We start from the raw sequence: 18,825 nt of genomic DNA, 5'->3' as shown, positions 1-18,825 counted from the left end.
TGTCTTACTCTCTGTACATCCCCCAGCTTCACCTGAGAGCTCACACTCACCAGACACAAATTGCTCTTCTGTTTTTTCAGTGCTCTGTCCCCAAATACATTAAAGCATTAATGCCCTGGCAAAAAAGAAAGCAAATATTAACAGACAGGACTGTTTTCTGTCACTGCAAATACCTGCTTGTATGCACTGGCTACCTGAAAAAAATAATTAAATACAAATGCCCAATAAATCTGTATATTGTAACTTAAATAGAACAAGATTAGGCAGCTTTCAGCCAGCCAAAACACACACACCCAGCCCCACATGAGTACTCCAACATAGCTTCAGGAAGTGTTCTGAAAGGATCCTGGGCAGCAGAGCCACCAGAAGGTTAGGAATACACACAGGAAGGGTTTAACTAGTCCTCTCTGTAAGGTATGTCAAGGGTCCTAGCAGATGGAAGATACTTAAGAGCAGATAGTGCTCCATCTCCCGTAAAGGCGATGAGTATGCATGTTCCTGACATGCTGTCTGCTCTCTCAAGCATCATCCCGAGTAATTTTTAACCCCTTCTTCACCCCAAGGTTTTAAGAGCATCACCCTACGAGATTCAACAAGGCATTTTTCCTCCATATTCCCCCTCCTCTTGAGTGTCAGTTGACTAAACTGCCAGAGTTCAGCCCCACATGTTGTCTCACCTCACAGACCCTGGAAAGTAGAAACCACAAGATCTTACTGGCAGTCCTGCTGCAACAATGCTGGTGGTGGACAGTTCCAAGGGAGAGGAGAAAGAAGAGTCTGGAGGTAAACTCTCCCACTGTCATGCAGTAAAGCCGACTGGAGGATGGTGTTGCTGGGCTATAGGAGTAAAGATGAAGCAAACTCCTTCCCAAAGGAATCCAGCTCCCAGTTTTTCTTTCCTTCCAGAAGCATCCCTTGCGAGAAAAAAATTGTATGACCCCCCTGAACTATTCCACTCTTATTTCACCCCAGGCGGGCACTGCCAACACACGTGTGATCATTACACTAATCCTTGGCAGTGGCACAGCTCAGCTCCGAAGGGAAGGGGTTAAGCCGAGGCAGCACAGCCACTGGGAAGCAGAGACTTAGTTTAAACCGACAAACCCAGTCCTCCGTAAACATAGGGAACAAATCCCACGAAACAGCGGCCATTAGGACAGTTGTTCTGGCTTTAAAGCAAGTAAGCAAATCAATGTTGATCCCCGAATCTGCGGGAGGGCGCTTACCCCTGACTCCTCATTGCTCCGTGACCAGAGATGAAGTGAGAATGCTCCGCCACCAGAATCCGCTGACACGTCGATAAACTTGAGAGAGAAAGACGGCAGGAGAAAGCGGGAGAAGAAAAAGGGGTGGAGGCAAGTCTGACATGTTTGTACAGTGCCTGATTCACCTAAGCTGCCGAGTTTGATTTCAGGGTGTGGTAGCAGATGGGACACGGGAACGTTCAGCGTGGAGAAGCCTCGGATTCCTGTTCCACGGAAAACGACAGATGCCAACAGCGAAGCCTCTTGGGACCATCTCACCTTCTTCTCACCGTCTCCTCTCTTGGTCCCTAGAGGGGATGAGAGAGATAAAGAGCTCAGAGTCACACCTGGGCACCCCAATGTGCCGGGTCTCAGGCAAGAACTTGGGGGAGATCATCTCCCATTCCCCTCCGCCCTTTTTCACACCCGACTTCACTGTGACTTATTAAAGCTCCACTCGTCAGCTCTTCTCTCTCGGCTCCACAGCCTCAGGGCTAGGAGCTGCTGAAGCTTCTAACAAACCCGACATCTCCGCCTGTGCTGCTTGGCTGCAGATTTCAGGACCTGCCACCAATCCCTTGTCATTCCAGGCAGGAAAGCTTTGATTGCTTGCTTTATGGCTCGCTGTAGAAAAATTCACCCCATTTATTTGCATTGCAGATGAGCAGCACATGACCTGGCGCTTTTACTTTTCCCCTGTCCTCGCCATGAGTCAGTGCTGCCAGGTCTGGAGTCTGGGATCACCCTCTAATTCAGTTGCGCTGCCTGTGCCTCAGGGTTTACTGACTACTGGAAACAGACTTTCCACAAGCAGCAGGACACCAGCTCCAGCAGTGTTGGCTGGGCTTGGTGACTGGGCCATCATCAGAGGACACTTTGGGGATTACAGCCTGGAGCATTTAGAGTTCATGGCAGCAAACCCATCAGCTGCCCTTGCTCCATTGCAAACAAGTATTCTTGACCTATCCAAACCACTGACAATGCTGGCTTAACTCGCATATATTTTTAGGTCCAAAGAACAGAGATACAAACCACAAAAACTTACCCCCATGACATTTTAGGGTTTTTTTTCATAACATTGTTTTTGTTGAACCACCCTTAAATAAATAATGACATGCTACAAATAATCATTAGGTGGTCATTATTATTGCTGGGAGTGGCTTGTCCCACAGAGATGAGCCAGCCGAGTGACCTTTTAGACATGTTCCCCCCATTCCCCTTTTCCTCCCAACGAAAAGAGCTGCAATATCTTTGTACAACCACCAGAGTCTCAGCTGTGGTTGGAATTCATGAACTCTACAGTACTATCATGGAGAAGGAACAGAACTGAGGTTCATAGAGAGAACCTTTTGGAGCTAATGGTCTGAGGTTCCTAATCCTCATTTCCCAACCTGCTAGCTAAGTTGTGGAAAGCTGCTTCCTGAACATGCAGTCACCACTTCTACATTACACTGCAGGTCCCTGCCTGCCACAGTGACCCAGGTTTCCTGCCTGTTCCCTCCCCAGGGTATAGGAAATAGAGCTAGCCAGGTTCCTTTCTGTCTGGGGATTAGCTTTTCTCTCCTACGCAGCAGGCCCCATACACGGATGTAATCAAAAGAAGGAAAGTTCCCTTTAATAGTAAAAAATCATAGTAAATAACAAAGGGGGACAGCCTTCTTTCCCAACACACTGGAAGTCACAGGGCAGAGCAGTGTGGTGGAGGATCAGGGATGAGGAAGCGGAGTGTGAACCTAGTAGGTGGGGATGGCAAACCATCCCTGTCATCTGTGCACCTGGGCTTTGCTGCCATGCCAGGCAGTGCGGAGTCATCTGCACAACCATGGCGTGGGGAGCGTCACACACAAACAGCTTCTACAGTCTACAAGGAGTCATCCAGCCTTGGAGCCCGCTCCACATTTGCATGAGTATTGTATTTCCTGGGTTACATGCTAGCACAGTCTTCCAGAACAAGACTTGAGTTTGTTACGAAGGGCAGAGCCTGATTTTACTTGTCACGGCACAAGCTTAGATGAAACTAAGGCAGTTCAGAGGCAGTATGAACCTCTGCTGCCTACAATCTTAATGAAAAATTAGGATACTTTCCGATCTTTATATTCACAAGTTTGGTCCCCACAGTCCTGCACACTTTGAAGAAAAAATTACCCAGTAAAAGTGACATGTCTCTAATTTTCCCCTTCAGCAACTATCCCTTCATTACACATTTTACTGCTCCTTGCCTGCCCACTGCTCTCTTCTTAGCTAGAGAATTGCACAAGACAATATAAATAATTATACTGGCGCATTTATATAAACACACGATACACACCCCACTCCTCCTACGGCTGCTTCTCTCAGGTCCCGTCGGTCTCTGGGACAGCCATTCCTGGCAGCAACAAGTGCTGCAGGGTACGTTGACTAAACGTCTGCATTGCAGCTTGCCTGATTTATCTTCCCAGCAAAGGCCATTCCATATTCCATGTCCCCTCCCCAGACACAAAGCAAAGCAAATTTCATATCCAAAGTGCTGATCTCACGTCGTTCCTCATCCTGCCCAGCCACATCACTGTGCTAGGAGAGCTCCAGGATCTCACATCCTGCACTGCTACTGCAACAGGTTCCATTTAATCGCCACTGAAGGAGGATTTTGTGATGCAAACCCCACTATTAAATGTTTTCCTATTCCAGTAGGCAACACTGGGGACTTTTAACTTAAAATATAAAAGGTCAGAGACACCCAGACCAACTGTACCATATTCCATGTCTGTCTTCTACCTCAGCCAGGAGAAACATACCTGCCCACCTGTCTGAAACTTGTGGAAACTGGACAAACTGCTAAGGAAAATGGGTCTGTATTCAACAGAGCTTCCAGGAAAAGCCTAACACCAAGGCACAGGAATCTGGTACATTCAGGAAATCCTAGTAAGAACTACAGCGATTCCACTTATGAAGCCAGGCTGTGGCTCAGCACCAGACTTTTCATCAAGTCTCCCCTGTGCTCAGGGATCAGATGGGAAGCAGAAATGCTCTTCCACACAGAATGCCTTCCTTCCGCTTCATGGTTCTGTAAATCTAGAGAAGCTGGCCAGGGAAATGAAAGAATACACTTTAAGGATTGGGACAACGGGGTCACTAGGAGAAAGGGTGTGTTGCAAATTCGCACATTAGAACCAACCGGTGGGAGGAAGCACGAGATAAGAATCAGGTCTGGGAGTCTCATAATCAACACATGACAGTGAAGCCAGGACTGGAGATAAGGAGGGAGCAATCCAGAGGCAGTTTCACTTTAAATAAGTGCTTACACTTTAGCCACCTGTCCTTAAGGGTATCCCATTCAGAGGTGGGCAGAACATTCCATGAGTGCATTACCTGGATAGCCAGCTCCAGTGTTTGGGTTATCCTCCTGCTTACTATGCATTGCTGCCATTATCCAGGTAGGATCCTGAGATGCCAGCAGGACAAAGCCCTGCTTGTACTCCAGCTGCATGAGCTCACCCAGTGTTTTTATCCGAGGTTTACAGTCTAAACCAGGGGAGGTTTTTTCCCAATTCAAAACAAAACACAAATGCATGAGAGCTGAAGAACTGGAAGTTCATTGAGCAAGTCCATTGCCTCTGCCAGAGCTCTGGGTGCTGTAGAAGATCTGGACACATCTCCACACTCCTATCTGGCAGGGCAATGGGGAGCTCAGAGTCTCTCTCTGCCCTATGCCAAACAATGCAGACTGGGACACATGGAAGAAGGCAACTTGTCCTGCTTCAGGCTCACAATGGCTTACAGCCAGGTTCTCCTGGGCCAAACAACTCTTGTGGTGGAGTAAAGCGCACCAGCAAGGAAACAGCACAAGGACCTGCAAATTCTGCCAAATTTGCAGAATGCCAGAAGCAAGAAGCACAGAATCATTAAGGTTGGAAAAGACCTCTAAGATCATCAAGTCCAACCTTTGACCCATCGCCACTTTGTCAACCAGACCAGAACACTGAGCACCACGTCCAGTCCTTCCTTGAACACCTCAAGGATGATGACTCCACCACTGCCCTGGTGCAGTGCCCAAGTACCTGACAACTGTTTCAGAGAAGAAAGCAGGTTAAGCTTAGAGAGGGTAAGAAAACATCAGACTCTTTGAAAATTTTAACGCCTGCTCTGATGAGAAACTGAAGTTAAAGCTCAAGAAGATCACCTGAACACAGCATATTTTGCTACTGGTTAAATTCCTGTGGCTTGGTAGATGTTCCTGCAGATAATATCAATACAGCTTGGAACACAGCCACTTCACATGTCTTCCAGATCTTTTACTTGTAAAAATTCACAGATTTATTTGGTTATTACAGAAGTAACATCATGGTCCACCTCACAAGCCTGTGCCACCCTCTAGAAAAGGTGCTTCTGCTTCCCGCAAAAGCCACGATTATCAGTCCTGCAATGGCAACACAACAGCAGAAAGCCAACATTGCCTACAGATTCCCAGGTCACCTTGGGAAAGGCATTCTGCACGTTGCTAAAATGACTGTGACAATGCTCAACTCCCCCAGAACAGAGGCGGCTTAATCTGTTGTTTTTCCAAGCATGCTGTGATCCTTAAGGATGCTATAGAAATGCAGATTGAAATCCCTCGCTGGCACCAGAGGAATACAGACCGCAGCCTCTCTTCTGAATAACTAGGTCAGTCAGCTATCGCTGAAGTATTAGCCAGAATCCAGTGAATTCCTAGTGGCTAAAATAACGGCTGCAAAAGTCTAACACCATTTGCTGCCATTAGTCACTCTACCCCTGGGTACATTCAAACCCAACTCTGCAGAGCTTAGAATAATTTGAGGGTTGGAGCCTGTGCTTGTCAAAATCCAAGCACGTGCCTCCGTGCAGCACAGGTTTCCCATCCCACTTGCAGCCATGTGGAGGCAGGGAACAACTGTCCTTGCAGCCAACTCAGCCTTACCCTGAAAGGATTCAGCCCAGGAAAATCAGGGAGATGCATTGCTAATCCCATGCCAGGGAACAGGCATCAGCTCCCAGCAGCAGCTTCTATGCCACAAGTACAGGAGAGGATTTTGACCTGTGGTGGTGAGTGGATGGCATTTTTGGGGGGAAGGCTGATAGAGGCAGAGCAGCTATTCCTCTCTGTGAAAGAAAATAGGGGGAAGGGCTGACAATTGCAATGGAACAACTATCCAAAATTTATTTCAACCCCTTCCAGTTGGATCAAGCATTTGGTTTTCTCTCCCTGCCTGGAAGTGGGAGACAATTGAAGGGTTAAACCTGGTTGGTTTTTTGGTTTTTTTTGGGTTTTTTTGTCCCATCCCCACCCCCCCCCCCCCCCCCCCCCCGCCTTTCAATCCCACTATTATTAAATTTATTTTCAAGCTCTGGTTGTTTCAGGAGTCTGGCCTACGGTTCAGCTGCACAAAGTCATGCCACAACACAGCAGCCACAACCTGCAATGCAGGAACTGGACCTTCTTGTTCTGCCACTGAGAGCAGCGTGTCACAATCCTGTACCCTCAGTTTTCCCTTATCTCCACGAACATAGAATGCTCTGGAGTCCACAGGAGGGGTTACAAAGGATTAAATTATTGTAATCCTCACTTAGAAATTTACTGATATAACACAGAAAAATGGTAGCTGAGAGATCCTTGTCTTGCCTTCTAACTGCTATGATAGAGGAACAAGTTAATACCTCCCCTAAGAGTGAGTTTTGGTCTTTCCATAGTTACAGAAGTCTCTTGCTTTTTTCATCTTCAGTAATTTCCTCCAGCCTTCATTTAGGTTGGAATTTTTAATAGCCTGAATACTGCCCAAGACAGAAGGGGGCGCTGTTGTTCTGAGGTACCAGTTTCGGCACAACACAGACTAGTGGGCAAAAAGTAAAGTTCCAACTACCACTAGTCTCTATTAAAAACAACTTTCCAAACCACCCAAAACATCTGTGCAACTACTAAGGCTGCCAGATTCTACAATAAGGAACTAAAGCATGCACACAGTCAGGCAATGCATGTTAGAAAGGGCTGGAACACACAGGCTGTTTCTGTAGGAAACATTTTTCTACCACAGCCTTACCCTATGATTAAGGGAGGCTAAACTGAGCACAGTCACAGCCCACCTGAGCACATGGACCTGCTGGCACTTGGCAGAGTGAATGCCCATCCTTTGGAAGGAGTCTAGATCCTGCTGGCTGCTGAGAGAAGGAAACCATGGTGGAACAACTCAGCCAGAATCCTTTTCAACATGACACCAGAAACTAGTCCACTGACATGCACATATGTGTGTGTATATCTAAAGATTAAAGAAAATCTCCATCGTCATCATCATCCTCAAAGAAGAAAAGAGCAACATAAGACATTGCCATTTAAGTGGCAAATAAGATGTAATGTTTCCTAATTTGCACATGTTGAGATTCTGGGGCTAGCATTGTAAAAATAACTGAAAAACTTCAGGTGATCTTCTACTTACTCACCATTTGTCAAACACTTTTCTTGTTCATGTGCTCTCTGAGGTGGCAAATAAATGCTATAAATAAATGATTTTTTAAAAATGCATTCCAATACAGAAATATTAACTAGCTCATTTCCTCATGTGATCTCTGGGAGGAAAAAAAGGTTTCTTAGCACTTAGAATGACCATTTTCTTATTTAGTTCTTCAGAATTTTAATGAAAACTGAAAACAGCAGTGCCCAAAGATGTCCTACAGAAATACTTGAGCATTTATCTGAAAAAATGCCTTAATTTTCTTCTTTCTACAAGTAGCATTCCTCGTCTAAGCACAACCACAGACCACTGAAGGTGATCCCAGACCAAAGGTTAGAAGGAGCTGGAAAATTCAGGTGAGCCCAAGAGACTCTTTTTAAACCATGTCTTTAAATGAATAAAAGGTAATATTCCTTAAATAAGTTATTGGCTCAGCTTTATGTGACCCAGGCTGCTGTTTTGAGATGCTTTGGGAGAACATATTTAGAACTTGGAAGAGAACACAAAAGTCCAAAGAGCTTTGCAAATTTCTGGTTTGGGAACAAGCAGAATTAGTATTTTCTTTCCTTTAACACAAAACAGTATTCTATAAGAAAGAGGCAGAAATCAGGAGGTTTTCTCAGCAGCAGTCACAGACAGGAGCATTTAGTCTACTGACATCATCTCATGGTTGATGAGGTACCACAAGATTCTAAACTATTTGTACCATTAGTTAGTACATTTAGGTTTCTAATGAAAGAAACACAAGCAGGCGTTTTTCCTTTTAGGTCCCAATTACTCTGTCCCAGTGCTAGGTTGGCAGTATGATTTTTGTCCTTTCCCTGCACACTCGGGAGCTCTGTGGCTGCAGACTGTGAGTGTTCCCAAAGTGGACAGCTTGCTGCAGCATGACCAGCTTAGAGATGACTTGCCCAGAGAGACTTCTTCCCGAAATCAGCTGTAACATCTGTTCTTCGGATGAAATCCAAAATCCCTTGAAACCGGAGCTTTTTCACTGACTTCCACAAGTGCTAGAAAGATCCTCATTCTAAGCTGGATGTTACAGGAAAGAAGTTAATTTCTAGCATTACTGTATGCAGTGATGTACTTTCTTGGCCAAGTCCCAAAGTACTCATTATGAAGTGTAACACCCTGCTTAATTCTTCCAGAAGCCAATCATAAGGCTACTATGAATTTTAATGAGCACTGAATCAAGACCCAGATGGTTTTTTAAGCCAAATTATCCTGTTCTTGGTTATTTTAAGATCTGTGTAGTGCCTTCTGGCCACTACATGTTAACTCCTCTGTTCCTGGCCCAGGTTAAGGACAGACTTGCACCCTTCTTCTCCTCCAAGCACAGCTTTCCAGCTGTGCTGTGAAGACCCTCAGCTCCTTCTATGCCTTGAAAAGTCACAAATTTAGAAGACTCAAATGCTGACACAGGTGGGGTAAAAAGGTTCCCACAATACCTGGCAGGGGAGAAAGCAAAAAAACTAGAAGGCCATCAATAAGGGAACACTGACCCTACAGATATTCAACTCTATTTAACCAATTCTCAGGGACAAACAATTGGGCTCAGAGCCATCAAGTTGACATTATCAATTTATGGAGTCACTGTCTCTGCTGAAGTTGCTGAATACATTTGTTTTCTAGTTTGCAATGCCATCTTTCATTTTAATAACTACACCATCTTGTCTATACACTCTCAGTATGCCATATCAGCAGGCCACCTGTCCCTGGCCAGGGGAAGCTGCTGCATTGCCTCAGCTGACTCTACACCAAAAATGACACTGCTCAAAGCCATAGTTTGGCTATATTGGTTCTTCAGAGTAGGTTACAAATTACCTTCCACATCTACCACAAACCACTATCACTTTACTCTGTCCTTTGACTAAACATGGGGGTTCTGGGGGAGAGCTGTGCATAGTTGGTTGGTTGTTTTCACAGACGGGGTAAAAGGGGGAGGAAAGGAAGAAGAACACAAAAGGAAAAAGGTTCTACAACCTGCTTTCCTGGTCCCCAAGCATCCAGGTTCTTGTCTCACTGCAACAGCAGTTCTCATTCCAGTGTCCCAATGCCTCTGTTTTTCATTAAATCCTCTTTATATACTCATAGAATCACAAAATAGTTTGGGTTGGAAGAGACCTTAAAGATCATCTCGTTCTAGCCCCCTTCCATGGGCAGGGAACCTTCCAATAGATCAGGCTTCTCCAAGCCCCATCCAGCCTTCCTTGCATGTGTTTTTGTATTCTGAGATTATTTCCTCACCCTCCACAACCTTATCTACTAAACAGACGGGTGTCACAGAAATGAAAAGCATGAAATGGAAAGAGTACCCAAAACTTGCAGCATTACACAAGACAGCTATGGAGAAGAAACAATGTTGTGTCACTGGCTGTTACTCAGTCAAGAGTGGTTAATGACTTCATGCTATTTAACCACCTCCCCAGAATGGGCACCACAGCTTGAGGAATGCAGATACAACTCTAAGATGATCAAAAATGAGGGGTGGGAGGGAAATAAGGAAACAAAATTTGTTTTAATGTCCTTTCTTGCCTTCAGATGCATGACACATAGCTCAATTGTCCTAAGTCTGGGTCTGAAATATTTATTTTTAATTCACTGACAACACCCTGACAGAGCAGCAGGAGTGCAAGTGACACACAGAACTTGCCATCATTTGCTAAACAGAGAGGGAGCTCAGTCTCTGTGCTGGGATTGCCAAGTCCTGCAAGAACATCCAGGTCAGGAACTCAGCTCTGTCTTTGGAAGTGGCCTGAGGAGCATGTGCTTTAACCAGCATCTGTCTCTTTTCCCTTGAACTACATTTAAACTTCTTAGCAGTGAAAAATCATTCTGCCTTGTTCCTATTCCTCTGAGCAATCGTACACAGGCCCTTCTTATTACTACATTAGTGTAATTTTGTTCCCCGAGAGGAATTACTCATGTCCTGCTATTTATTTTACTGCAAAGAACCTGGGTTTTATGAGTAGTTTTAATTAAATACCAATGCTCCTCCTCCTCAATTAGGATCACCTTTATCTAGGTTGCTGTGCTTTGCATTCTCCAGCAGCAACACTTGTTTCCTCTTATTTATCCCTCCTTCCATGATTCTCTCTGGAAGTCAAAAAAGTCCCCCTCTACCATCAAGTTCTATCAACCAAAATACAAGGTTTTACCAAATGTAAAGAACCATCCCATGGAAGATAACCTGATGTTTAACACTGGTTATGCAGAATTTCAGTTTAAAATTGTGTCAAGTGGCACTACCAAAAGCAGTAGCAGCAGCAGCTTCCGTAGCCCCCCAAAGTCACAGGCTGCTGTGCTGGCCTGTCCACCAGTCCACAGCATGTGGCTACTACTGTTCCTTTCTAGTTTCGCTGCGCCTTGCTTGCACTTCGCTTGCTCCCCCTATCCTCTCATGTTGTGATTTTCTCTGAGAGTTTGAAGTGCAGCATGGCCACCCCCTGGGTAAACACCTCTTCAAAGTCTTTGCTGTCCCTGGATAATGATCAGATCACAATGTATTCCAGACTTGGGTACAAGACACAGGAGTCTTGGAAGCTGCCCTAGATTAATGATTTAAGAGTTATTCTTTCATGCTCCCCAAGTGACAGAGGCAGAACTGATGACTCCTGACTGGGAAGTTGGCAGGAATAGCCTCAACTATTTCTACGGAGTGGAATCAAGCTGCAGCAACTACATCCAAGTGCATGAGCTGATCCAGTGCCTGGCAGCGACAGCTGCAGACACAGCACAATGTTACACAAGCACTGCTGGCACCAAGGCCCTCCCAGTCACCAGCCCCTGCCTCAACACTGGGCACAGGTGCCATTTCCCAGGCAACCTCACCCAGCCATTCTGCAGCCTGCCCAGGCCACAATTTCCCTCCAGGCACTGTTTGGCTGCCACCTTCTCTAAGGAAAAGAAGAGGCAAAAAAGTATTTTGATTTCACTCTTCACAGACTTGACAAGGCTTTTTTCAAAAAGTTTACTGACTATAGTTATTGCCCTAACCAGAAGGTGGTTTGTTTTATGAGCCCATATTATTCCAAGAGCAAAATGGAACTGCTTTCAAGTATTAGTACCATTAGCGTGCAAAGAGAAAGTGTGGATGCTCTGTCCTGCACTTCTGGGCTCAGCAAGCACCTTCCCTCCATGGCTCCAGCATCTTCACCAAATCCATGCTCTGCTGTACTCCCATCAAGGACTGTCATTTATACCCACGACCTAAGCACACATTTCTCAGGCTGGAGGGTTCTCAGCTAGGAATAGTTGCAGTATACGGAAGGGATGCTGACAATCAAACATTTTTTAGGTGTTACCAGTTATTTTCAGAGCCATCTCTCTACATTCAAGGTATTTTTCTCCTACCTTTAACAGGCTTTTCCTGCAGCAAGGACAAGCTCTCTACTACTTTCTGGCCTCTCAACCAGTAGTTTTCAACAGCAATAAAGTGGTTGTTCAGGTGTCATAAATTTTTTTTAAAAATCTTATCTCCTTGCTCTAGGTTTCAACAGCATTTCTTCAAACCACGCCAATTAAAAACATTTAAGTCCAAGTTACCAAGGCAGGAACCATCTTCATTTTGCCTCCTACAGAACAACAAATAACCTAGCAATGTTGAAAACCACTAAATTAATAAACCATAAGCTGATGTCTATTTACTAAATTTTATTTTAATTCCTCTACTGTTCTTTTAATACTCATCATTCTGCTACTTAAATATGTTTTAGAGGCACAATCCATGGCATTCATTCACCACTAGAACACAGGCAGTATTAAAAACACCACAGGCACAAGGTAGTGTTAAAAACATTCTCCCTCACCCATTTTTATGGCTTCAGACCTCAGAAAATTAGCTCTTATTGGTTGACTTTTCAACCTAAAAAGGGAGTACCAGAGACATAATACATTTATGTGGGTCCTACAGACCAGGAAGATAACAAAAATGCAGAAGTCATTTTAGTTTCAGTGTTCAGAATGCTGAACCCTGTTGCCCCATCTACCTCCCACAAAAAAAAAAACAGGCTTACCTTGAAAATAGATCCCAGAGAAATACTTCTGGAGTAAATACAGTCCCTTCTTCCTTCTGACTGCAGGTTGCTGCTTGTCTTAAATGCGGGGAAACATCCCTTGCTTCAGGCAAAAATTCTCAGCAATTTAGTCTTAAAGCTTCTGCAGAAAACTCCTCACGAACATGCAAACCCCCCGGCTCCAGCTGCTTCCTCAGCAACACTGCCCCGTGCCAGGTGCTGGGCAGTGATCCCAGTGCTCCCACCCCTGTTCCCGGCAGGCAGTACAGGTGGTAGCACAACTCAGGGAAGGTAAAACAGCCTCACAACCATCAATTCCATTGCAACCTCGTAGTTCCAGCTGAGGAGATCTCATTGCAGACACATAGCCCTGTCAGGATGCTGGGATGCAGTGAGTCAATGTTTTCTGGGACCTTTTTTTATCATGGGCTGATGCTGTGAGCTCAGCAAAGAGGATGGCACAGTGCCTTGAGTGGCATTTTGCACAAAAGGCAAAAGCAAGATACTAATCAAGATTCTGGTGCGTAGAGACTCCATGCGTTTTCCTCTCAACCAAGCCTAGAAATCACAGGTTTATCATCACACTGGGGTGGGGACAGAGCTACAGACATAACAGAACCTTACACTTTGAGAATCTGTGATTAAAGACTCTCATGCCCTGTAAACTGCAGGCCATAAGTGGCAAATAAAGTGTAATTCCATCACAGACTTCGTTCTCTATGTGGGGAGCATTGCCACATCCTTTTGTGGATGTCAGGACTCTGGGCATAGTGCTGGTCTTGCATAACTTGCCTGGGTCCCATGTCACGCAACTTCAAAAATCGCAAAAGTTAATACAAAGTTGACACTTCTGCAGGCCAGGTTTCAGCAAAAGTTTGCCTGGCACCTGAGAAGGAAGGTAAACTGTTCTATGGCTTCAGACTTCACAGGGATGTAAATGAGGACAGATTTATTAAGCTGGTTGAAACAGCTCATACTGGCTGAAACTCTGCAGCTGTAACCATTATATTCCTCATCCTTGAGTCCCAAATGCATTCCAGCAGAATCCAATGCTGTAATCAAGACACCAAGTGCCATGGCTTCTTCCCACTGCAGTCAGTTTAGAAATCAACACCAGCAGGGCTGCCAGGGAGGCAATTAAGTATTTTCCATAGGTATCCTGATAAAGAAGCCAGTTATTTACAGCTTCCTGGCACGTCAGCTACTTCAGTATTTCCTACACAACACTCAGAAAAGAGAAGCAGTTTTTTTTTCTCCCAGATAAAGGTGTTGTATCCAAGAGCCAATTCATTTTTCTTGTTCTTGGAGTTGGCTTCTATTTCCTCACCTGAATAACCACAAGCGCATTTTTGTGACCATTAGGTAACAAGAAAGCCTGCTGCTAATTCTTCCTCATCAGAGCCTGGGGAAAAATCTGAGCTGTTGGGTGAAAGCTAAAAAACCAAACAGAATAGATGGGAGGGGGAAGAGGAGTGAGAAATAATTCAGGAGTGAGTCAGTCATACTCCTCCTGCTTAGTCACCTGTAGTTCTGCTCTCCAGACACACTGAAGACCGGGAATAAGATTCCTACCTGCCTTCCACCTACCTCCTCCTGACAAGGACTTAGAAAAAGATAGGGGAGAGTTCAGGGAATCAGACAGAGAGATAGGGCAGAGTTTTGGGAATCAGACACTAGAGATGCTTGTTTTCCAGAGTAACAGAGCTGCCAGTAGCCCCTTTGTTTGTTTCCCACCTCCTTCTGTTGGCCCTGCACTATTTTGCAGTTAAATCATCTTGATTCAACCTGTTCATCTGCTGGTCTGAGTTCCTCTGACAGTGCCCTGCAGTTTTGACTTCGTAGGGGGTTGCCATGGAGAAGAGGGTGATGTCATTGACACAAAAAGCACCGAACTTACAAATACAACAGGAACCGAGCTATTTATAAGAGCTGTTTCTCTTCCCCCACTCTTTGCTGGGGTGGGCGGAAGCAAAGGCAGCAGCTCCATTCTTGATGTTTCTGTCAACAAATCTCAGAAATTAATTTTCTTGTCAGAAAATATCCCAAGCCTGTGAGATTACCAAATGCTGTCAGCTTTCAGGCTTCATTCATTAGAGCTAGATTTAGCTTTCCCAGCTCTTCACTGGGTTTGAGGTTAAATAATACTCATCTTTGTAGAGTAACTTCTACCCTGAAAAAAATCTCTCCATTGTGAGATACAACCAGTTCTGGAAGAAAAGGCATGTCACAAAATGAGAGGGGACAGAGACCCTGGTTTATGCAAAGGCTTCATACTGCTTATAACCATTCAGTAATAACTCATGGAATCACAGAACAGCCTGAGGTAGAAGGGACCCCTGAGGATCCTGTGACTGTTGGTTTGGCCTTGGCTGTGTGGGGTTTGCACATCAACACAATTCTTACAGAACAAATGTTTAGTGCATGTAAAAATTGCAAAACACAGAGGAGAGAAAAGGGAAGATTAAGAACTTAGAGACGAACAAAAATAATAATTTTAGAATGCTTTTGGAATAAGCCAGTTCAGTTCACATGCAGGTAAAGTACTAACCCAGGCTGGTTCTTTAGGAGTAGATGCAGATGTGGCAGAACAGTCCAGTGCCTTTAGTGCATATCAAGGAAGCATACCAATACTGAATTCTGCAATATTCCAACTTCCTTTTTCCTACAAAATGGTTCCTGAGTGAATGATAATATAAAGCATTACACTACAAAGTACAAAACTAGTTTAGCTTCAAGGAACTGCACAACCCAAGATACTGAAAAATCAAGAGAACCCAAGGCACTGGGGAAAAAAACATCAGCTCAGGCCTAGAAACTGAACACTAACATTTGTTTTTTGTCAGCATAGTATTACCCAGCTGCTGCTCCTGGTTGGTAAATCACTTCCATATCTGCTGGAACCATGAGGTCAATAATTAAATAGCTTTGGATCATAGTTATTACAAAAGGAAAGGAGGGAATAAACATTTCTAGAACCAACAAAAGGAACAACATTCTTCCTCAGTCTTGAATGAATGACCTTGATATTCACACTGTTTAATAATTTGAACTATTATGGAAATGAAACCTTCATCTTTCTAAGCTTCCAAACAGCATCCAGCTTCTGCTGGATTAATGGAATAGAGGGGCAAAAAGTGTGAAATAGTAAGAACCAAAAGAATGAAACTGTTAAAGGAGTTCAGTGCTCCTTGTCAAGCTTTAAGGGTGATCTATACAAACACAGGCACATCCACGTGACTGCAGCGCCCATAGCCCAAGGCTAAATGAAAGACTCCAACCACCAATTCCCCAGCCCGCAGGCAAATATCTCACTACTAACTCACTTCTAATAAGAGCACAGCTTTTGTATATCGAGGCATCCTTGGGGAAATCACCAGGACACAGCAGGGAGCACTGCACCTCAGGAGCTGCACTTTAGCCCAAAGGCATTTTGGAATATTATTTGGGAAATCAGCAGCAGAACAGAAGAAAGATGCAGAATTACTTGCTGATGCTCATGCAGGAGGGGTGATTTGTCTTCTTTAAATTATAGAATCATTAAGGTTGGAAAAGATCTCCAAGAGTCCACCCAACACCACAAAGCTCACCAGCAAACCAGGTCATCCCCAAGTGCCACCTCTATATATTATTTAAATCCTGCCAGGGACACAGATTCAAACACTTCTTAATAAAGAGTGCCTTAAAGTCCCATAAGGATAGAGATTCTTCTCAGCCCTTTCTGTTGCTCATTTATTTATAGAAGCATTTTTATACTGTCTTTCACAGCAGTACCCAGATTAAGTTTTAGTTGGACTTTGGCCCTTTTAATTTTGTCCCTGCTTAACCTCATAACATCCTTATAGCTCTCTTGAATTGCCTGTCCCTTCTAGTTCACTCTGGAAAACCCAAAAATCCTAGTTTATTCTGTGAAATCATTTTATCTGCTAGCATAAGCTCAGGCATACACTTCTGATAATGTACCAGTTATCAGGTGCATCTTTCTCTTCTGAGGTTTTCTTCATCTTTTTATTGAACACAAACCCCAGGCTGTAAAAGTCTCAGATAAATATATTCCGAGTACACTTATCTGATTTTGGGAGCTTTCCCAATTATCTGAGTTAGGATTTTAAATCTACAAATCACATACCTTTGAAGACCAGTAGACGATCAGTGCTCCTCACCTTTCCTCAAGCTTCCTTAAAATGCTCTCTTCAGATGTTACGTGAGCAAATAAAGTGAGTTTCAGAGCTCACAACGGGCTTGTAAGTACTTGCAGGTGTACCTTAAAAAGCAATTAGGTTCTGTAACATCATTGGTCACTCCAGAGCCACTTAAGGAGGTAAACTGGACCACCTGTATTTCACAGGTGTAAGCAATGATCTTCATGAGGCCTTAGAAACAGTGGGATCAACTCCAGCTGCAGCTTCCACAGTTTAAGAATAAAATGGCTCACACCTGTGGGGTTTGTCCCATCCACAGCTCAAGCACATTTAATCAGGCCCCATTTTTTACTTTTAGCATTTTTAGGTGGTCAGTGATTTCATGCAAACTTTTGTAGACCCCTTTCTGCGTAACAGAGTGGACATTAATAATTTGGTTCTTTCCGTTTCTGAATCAAAGCAGCTGAAGCCTGCAAGTATCTTCCAGACATCCTTCTTGTATCTCTGGTCAAGTTTTGTTCTCCAGCAGCGTGGTACAACCATGACCCATCACATTCCTATTTTCCTCTGTGCACTTTTATTTATATAATAGTCATTAAATTTTCCATAGCCCAGATTCCATCACTCTATTTGTTAATGACAACCTCACTAGGACTTACACATCTGCCTGTCATACCTCTATCTGGTGTGGAACATTTTGTCATGTTAGGATTTATAAATGCCTCTTTTCCCTCAGAAAATATTAAGACAATTTTCATCTCCAAATATCCTGTGGGCAAGACTGGTGTGTCTCCTACTGCATGACAAGTCTATGGCAATCCCAGCCTGCAAGGTCACAGAGCACCTGTGTGTTACACACTGATTCAAAAAGTGATGCTCAGGAAAAGGTTTTTTAAGGTTGGAGGCAGAATTACTTGAACAGACAACAGGGATGTCCAAAGAGCTCCCTGAGCTGCTGTTACATGTTGGTGCAATCAGCTCATGGCATAGGGGAGGCAGAGACTGACCTGTGCAGCAGAGAGGCAGAGTTCCATCGAAGCAGAAGTGGGAACAAACATCAGAAGAGATAACTGCTCGTTCTTGTTATACCTGATTGCTCCTCTTCATTATTTGTGTGTGTTCATTATGGAGAAATTTATGCCATTGCCGTTTCTGTTTTTACACTATTGGGGGGGTAGTTTTGTGTTGTCTGGGATGTACATGAAGAGTAACTGATTATGGGCAGCCGTATTAGACTGAATTAGAGAAGAATTAGCTCTCTTTTTGTTCAGAAAGAAAACAGATAACAAGTCAACAAAAAAGTAATAGTGTAGTATTGCAGCTTTGATTTAGATCTCATTTAAGTCAAGACAAATAGGTTCACTTACATATTTTAAAGACCTGAAGAACAGATTTCCTTTACTGAACTGCTGCTGAGAGCTCTTATCTGTTCAGCCTGTTCTCAAAAGCTTTTTGTGCAAATTAGACACAGTGAAGTTGTTCTGTACTGGCTACAAGCACGCCTTGTCTGAGAAGTCCTTGGGATGACTGATACTTTGTTAGGAGCCTTCTCTTCCTAATCTGCCTGGTATTCAGCTCAGTGCTGCAGGAAACTGAAAAATTTGCAAGTGAGAGGAAAGCAAGTGCGATTCCCCAGATTCTGTCTAAAAGGCAGTAAGATGATCAACAAAGGCAAAAAAAACTTCAGTTAAATAAAAAAACAAATACACCATCTTTTTAGAGCTAGCAGAAATTAGCTCTGTATTGGATTCCTGAGTGCTCTACCAGTGATCTTGGCTCTAAATTCTGGTTAGAGATAGAGCAGTGTTCATCTACTAGCTCAATAGATGACTAATCAATGTAGTACAAGAAGCATTAATTAAGGCATTAATGGACCAAAATAAATTCTTCAGCAGCAGTTTTACATTTGATATTAAAGCTGGTCTACCAGGGCATTTAGGTCCTATTCCTGAATTAGAAGAATATATAACCCTCTCAAAGAAAGTAT

The 18,825-nt window shown here is 44.0% G+C and overlaps 1 protein-coding gene across 5 annotated transcripts in view; it reads right to left on the bottom strand.

Moving 5' to 3' along the window:
* The window catches only part of PAK6 (p21 (RAC1) activated kinase 6), a 38,461-nt gene extending 25,193 nt beyond the window's left edge, over positions 1 to 13,268 (bottom strand). The window contains exons 1-5 of one of the 5 annotated variants that reach the window (XM_030273710.4): positions 12,700 to 13,094; positions 7,320 to 7,394; positions 1,227 to 1,552; positions 716 to 914; positions 51 to 115 (exon numbers count right to left, since the gene is read on the bottom strand). The gene's annotated coding sequence lies outside the window, so the exon portion shown is untranslated. Of the gene's footprint in view, positions 1 to 50; positions 116 to 677; positions 915 to 1,226; positions 1,553 to 7,319; positions 7,395 to 12,699 lie in introns of those variants that run through there. The other 4 variants (XM_030273713.4, XM_030273707.4, XM_030273715.4 and 1 more) reach the window with 4 other exon arrangements.
* Between the last annotated feature and the right edge of the window lie 5,557 nt (positions 13,269 to 18,825).

This window comes from Taeniopygia guttata, chromosome 5 (genome assembly GCF_048771995.1).
Source record: "Taeniopygia guttata chromosome 5, bTaeGut7.mat, whole genome shotgun sequence".
NCBI lineage: Eukaryota > Metazoa > Chordata > Aves > Passeriformes > Estrildidae > Taeniopygia > Taeniopygia guttata.
This window is presented reverse-complemented; position numbering and strand designations above follow the sequence as displayed.